Source organism: Cannabis sativa, chromosome 6 (genome assembly GCF_029168945.1).
Source record: "Cannabis sativa cultivar Pink pepper isolate KNU-18-1 chromosome 6, ASM2916894v1, whole genome shotgun sequence".
In the NCBI taxonomy this organism is placed as follows: domain Eukaryota; kingdom Viridiplantae; phylum Streptophyta; class Magnoliopsida; order Rosales; family Cannabaceae; genus Cannabis; species Cannabis sativa.
The window spans coordinates 13,149,063-13,155,328 of record NC_083606.1 but is presented as its reverse complement, the minus strand read 5'-3'; the positions used below and the strand labels follow the sequence as shown (position 1 = coordinate 13,155,328).

The window sequence follows — 6,266 nt, the reverse complement described above, 5'->3', positions numbered from 1 at the left end:
CAAATCGATTATTGAGTCTTACAAGCAGTATAGTCTCAACTAGAATGGGGACCATGGATCTATATGCTGAGCTTCCAATAAGTGAACCGAATTTACTAAGTAAATCCCTACTTATTAATTCCTCGTTGAATCCACTCTTAGAACTTAGAATTGCACTCTCAGACTTATATAGAGCATATTATATGTTCCACGATATAGATATGCTATCTCATTTAACCATTGTTATAATCTTATTATGATCAAAGATCCTCTATATAGATGATTTACATCGAGATGGGATAATTTTACCGTTCTCACCCCTCAACGTATTTTGCCCCTTAAAACACTTAGCTACCTGTAAATGATGTTTAGTGATCTAAGAATTAGTCACTTAAACAAGAGCTCATCCATTTACTTCTATTTAACTAAGCTCGAAGGGAATCATCACTTCACTTCTATACACCAGTAGAAGCTATAGATTCCATATTTATATTCAGCACTCCCACTCAATCATACTATCATGTTCCCAAAATATACGTATCACCCTGACCTAAAAGTAGGCTTAACTAATAAATCAAAGAACATGAATAGCACTCCTGAGTTGAGTCTAAGCATATCAGGATTTAGATTCTTTTAATCTTAAGATCAACTACTGATATTGACTTGGAAAGATATATATAACGGTAAGTTTGTAATATCTTAACTTAGTTGCAATATCGGTCTAGTCCAATGTATACTCCATACATTCGAAACTAGTATACTTTACCAATGTCCTGGAAAGAACATAACACTTACTCCAAGTGTAAGTACACATCATCGCTGATTATCACATCAGTGTAAATCCAAAACACTGATGAAACAGGGACTTAGTCTTTTGATTCATATAATCACAATCACATTCCACTGTGTTGACAATACTGTAATTGTGAATAAACATATGATCTGGACTTAACAGATTTTGTGTGTAAATGTAATAAAAATATAAACCATTAGCATGTAAAATTCATGCAAACATAAATCACTTCAAATTTCTTATATTGATAACTAATCAGATTGTAAAGGGTTTTATTTAGGGCACAAAACCCAACAAACTCCCACTTGCACTAACATAAAACAAAGTGTGCTAATAAATCAATCTGATGTCTTGATCTTCAGATCAAGTGTAGTATATTTGAATCCAACCAAATTTTTGGAAACTAGTTCATAAAAATATTTATGAAACATCCTTTACTATATGCTTTACTCATCAAGGGATACTGAAATCCTTACTGTTTTAAAGTACATCTGAATAAACAGAAGACATATCTCTCATATTTTAAAATATGGAATAGAGATAATACAGCGTAGACTTTTCTTCAGTAAAATAACTTTCTGGTAATTTCGAATTTACAAAGTTATAAATCTTCTCTGGTAGCTTGAATTATTATAAAATAACTCCTCCACCCCCAGAGTAACCACCATCTCAAAATTTGAATGAGTTGGGGTAGATACAAGGATAATTGATATACAGTTCCTTAATATCTAACATATAGATCACTTTCATAAATCTTTCTTGAATATCTTCTAACGTTCCTTATTTGATTACATCTCAGATAGCTCCCACTCAATAGCAGATGTCTGGTTAAATAATACTTTTAACCTCTTATTGTTTGGAGAGTTATCTAGTTGTGACTTATTGTATTAGTCAGAAACTATATGTTTCTTTCAAGACTAAATCATCAACCTAGCAGAGTAGTATTTGAAGTGAAAAATACTTGCCAGAGATTAAGTAATCAAAATTAAAATACCATAAAATTTTATGAGGATTAAGAAATCTTGGCTCAAGTCATTCAAATAGACTGAACTAGAATTCTTTTATCTTATTCTCATAATTCTGATAAGTTATATCTATCCACATGAATGGTTAGATTTGCTTTTCAGTAGTGTTCTTAAGTTCCTATCACAAGTGTCAACCAAATGAAGATGGGTAAAGAATTTTAAAATTCTCCCACTCAATTAAGGTAGTGTGATACATTATCAAAGAACTTTTATAGGTATCATTATTTACTACAGCAGTAAAACTAAATTGGAACATACAATCAAGATCAAGGATTTATACTGATAATAGGTAATTCATTATATTACTTCAATGTTTAAAGAAAATATGTGTTACATAGGGTATTGTGGATTAATTCCACCCCTAAGTATATAAAGATCATGATTCTCTAAGTGTTATAGAGATTATGTGGAGTTGAATACAATCCAGACTGCATTAGATATAAAAGATCGTTGAACTGCATAGTTTTCTTAACTTTTCTCCACCCCTATCAGATCAAAAGATCCTTTTATTAAAAAAATTCTCAATAATTGTATTAGAATTAATAATTATTAATAAACATAGAAATAATTTCTAGTGTTTATTTAATATAACTCTATGAAGAGTTGTAAATATTATAGAATTTGTATCAATAATAAAAACACTTACACATACAAACATATAAATATAATGTGGTAATTGTGGTTTAAGATAAAGTAAATGAAGCTCAATCTCGTAAATTGCAATTTATTTGAAATAGAAAATAAAAATATTATTAATAATAAAAAAAAATGTATTGCAACATTATGAGAAAAATAGGGATAAAAATCCCAAACTAAAATTCGAAATCCAAATTGTCTTTAAATTAAAACAATTAATTCAAAAATAGAAAAATGAGCTTCATCTTCATCTTGGACGATCTTCACCCTTTTGTCCAGCTTTTCGATCCAACTCACTAAGATAACATCTGAGTTCAAGTAGCTTGGCCTACAAGAAGAAGAAACAAATAAACAAAGTTAGTCCAGAATCAATAATCCAATTGGATAATAATTCACTAAAACTCTTAAAGTTTATAGAAAGAAATACCTTTTTTCTTTGCAAGAAGTTTAGGACATTGGGGTTTCCAATGACCTTTCTCATTGCAGTAGAAACACTTTCCTTTTAGTGGATCACCAAAAGCAGCAACCTTTTTGTTTTTCATGGCTTTGGCACGCTTCTTGGTGTTTCTCCACTTCTTCTTAGATTTGGGTTTAGAAGTAGAGGCAACATTTGCCTCAGGTTTGACCGTCCTATTACCATTGCCAGAATTTTGAGGTTTACCCCCTTTCTTCTTGGGGCCTCCAATCAAATTTTCATATGTCTGAAGGTCATTGACTAACTCATGAAAGTCTATGTCCTTTTTATTCATGACATAATTTGATGTATAGGGCAGAAATGATGGAGTCAGACTATTCAAGATAAGGCTTACTTGAGTAGTGTGATCCATTTCAGCACCATGATCCTGGGCTTCTTGGAAATAACTTGTCATTAGGAGAACATGATCACGCACATTTTGATGGGGTTCCATCCGTGCATTGATGTATTTCTTAGTCGCGTCAAAGCGAGACTGAAGATTAGCCCTACCGAATAGTTCAGTTAACTTCGTCATAACTTCAGCACCTTTTCAGTTTTAGAAAACCGAGTTTTAAGGGTGTCAACCATGCTGGAAAGCATGAAGTATAGAGCTTTATTGTTAGCATTCTGCCAATGCTCATACTTTTCTTTAACAACTTTGTTTGCATTGTCCCCCGGCACTTCAGGAGACGGCTCAGTTAACACAAACAAGGCACTTTCTCCTATGAGAGCAATATTAATGTTCTCATTCCATTTTGGAAAGTTAGATCCATTTAGCTTGTTTTCAGTCAAGAGTAATAACATGGGATTCATCATGGTTATACAGGATACTACAAAATAATAAATAGAAATCAATAATGGTTTAACACAAAATTCAATTCGGAAATTATAAGCACATAGCATGTAGGAATGATAGGAGAAAATACTAAAAAATACAATCCTAAATAATTTCCAAGGTTTTCAACAAACTGATATCAGTGTCCCGTTGAGGCGAGAGTCAAAGCTACCATCTATTGAATAGAGTTGTCAGCTCATCTAAAATGTTAAACATTCTAGCAACCTTTTATTCGATCAAGATTGGAATCCAACGTTGTCCCGTTTAGGCGAGAGTCAAGGCTATTCTATCTTATGAGCTTCTACCATTGTTTCATATTTTGTAAGTCAAACACAGTCGCCACCATTAGGGTGATCCATACCATATAAAACACTTACAAAGCTACTTATCTTTCGAGATTAAACGGTGCTAACTTGCTAATGAACGTTCCTCCATTAGGGAGGATTACTCACTAAAACAAAAGCTATGTAAAACCAACAATGGAGATCGAATATCTTAATAATAATAAAGCTCATTCTTCAAAATGTATTTTCTTTATTATTTATAATAAAATATATTCATTAAATATCGAATTTAGAATTAAAATTCTAAATTAGAATTTAATTTAATATTTATAAAATTATACTTAGATGGTGATTGAAATAAATTGAATTATTTCCATCTTAGTAGTAATTTTTATATATAAATATTAAGAAAATTATTTAAGTTGTATTAATTTAAATTAATTTGCAACTTAAATTAAATTTTCATGAGAATATATTTATTGTATTTTGAAAAAGAAAGTATAAAACTTTATATTTTCAAAATACTTAAATAATAATTACTTAGAAAAAAAAACTTCAAGCAAAAATATCACATATCTAGATTTTCCTTTGACTAATTAATCAATAAATGAAAAATCATTGATTTAAGTTGGTCTAAGAATTAATTAAAATAAATAATTAATTTACAACTTAATCTATTTTTCAAGATAAATTCAAAATCATCTTGCATAATTAAATGCAATTTCGAAATTGATTAATAAAATAAAGAAAATATATTTTCAAAAATTATTTAAATTTAAGTTGAAAAATTAAATTTCAACTAAAAATAATTTTCTATTTAATTAAGTGCCATGAAAAAGAAATATTTAAGTATCATGATGAAAATCAACTTAGATATTCAATTTTTCAATTTAATTAAAAGTATTAAATTCAAGAAATAAATAATTAAGTGTAGAGAAGGCTTAATTATTAATCTCTAGTTTAATATGTAACGCCCTAATGCTAAGGCACGCTACAGTGCTTTTTCAATTATAGTGCAACCTTTGCTAATCAAAGAATTTTCTCTTAAAACGTGTCAAATTAAAACTTTTGCATTAAATATTAAACTTTGTAATATAATAAAATATTTACAAGTGCCGGGATCCCGTTTTCAAACTTTGTAAAATTAACTTTTCAAAATATGTATTTATTACAGGTCGCACAGCGACTATCAAAATACAATCCCCAGATGTCCCGAGACCGAACACTCCAGGTCGCGCTGCTTTGACATGTACAATCCCACCCGAGCTCAGGTTCACTCCTGTTCAGCCTTCGCCTTTCCTTTACCTACACATGGAAGCAGAACTGTGAGTTGACAGACTCAGTAAGAAATGCATATAACATATCATATAATTTTCGACCTGTAAATAGGCGCACATACACCTATTTACAGAGCTTAACAGATGAGTATGAACGTTCTAACTAGGATACGACCATGTACCATGTACCACATGCACTCAGTATACCATCGTACTAGTGTAGGTAGGGTATGGATCGCACTTTGAGTACCGTCAAGTGTTGTACCACAGACACCTTGTACCTTCTCGTACAAGTGCTGGTAACACCGTGATGTACTTCCAAACATTTTACACCTTACCAATGCACTTTGTACCGCAACCGTACAAGTGTTGGTAGTGTATGAATCACAACAAATAAGCATGTATATACATTAACACATACATACATTCGAATATCCATATCACACATTATACACAGTTCTTATCTGATTTCCGAATTCAAGTATGCTGGCCGACCTGAACGGAAATCTCGTGCTAGATGGATGCCCTAATCACATTTTGAAACCGGGTAAGTTACATGATTAAAACCCTAATCCCGGGAAACCCAAAACCGAAACCCTAAGTTCTTCTATGCTCTTAATGGGTTATTCTAACTCTGGAAATGGGGAAACACCCAACCGAGGCATCGAAATGGCAAAAATTGAGAAAATGAAAGGCCTAGGAAACCCTGCCAAAACCGGCTAGCCGGTTTTTGTGGCACTACAAACCGGCTAGCCGGTTTGCACCAGTTTTCCCCAAACCCTTCATTTGTTGCTCAATTCTCCACCAATTGCCATGAAACCTTCCAGAGCTCCTATTCAATGTACAAACAATAAAACCCAGCCAGTATTTCACAAAATAAACCAATCAAAATCAATTTGCCATTAAAGCTCAAAGCTTTGAACTCAATGTTCAAAGTTGCACAAAACCAACAACAACCATTAAAACCAGCTACTAGGAACTTA

General features: G+C 31.7%; 1 long non-coding RNA gene across 1 annotated transcript; it reads right to left on the bottom strand.

Annotated features, from left to right (window-relative positions):
* Nucleotides 1-5,058: 5,058 nt before the first annotated feature.
* Nucleotides 5,059-5,922, bottom strand: LOC133039068 (uncharacterized). Its single transcript, XR_009688597.1, has 2 exons — nt 5,466-5,922; nt 5,059-5,311 (listed from the first exon to the last, which is right to left on the bottom strand). It is a non-coding gene; the product is annotated as an uncharacterized LOC133039068 (long non-coding RNA).
* Between the last annotated feature and the right edge of the window lie 344 nt (nt 5,923-6,266).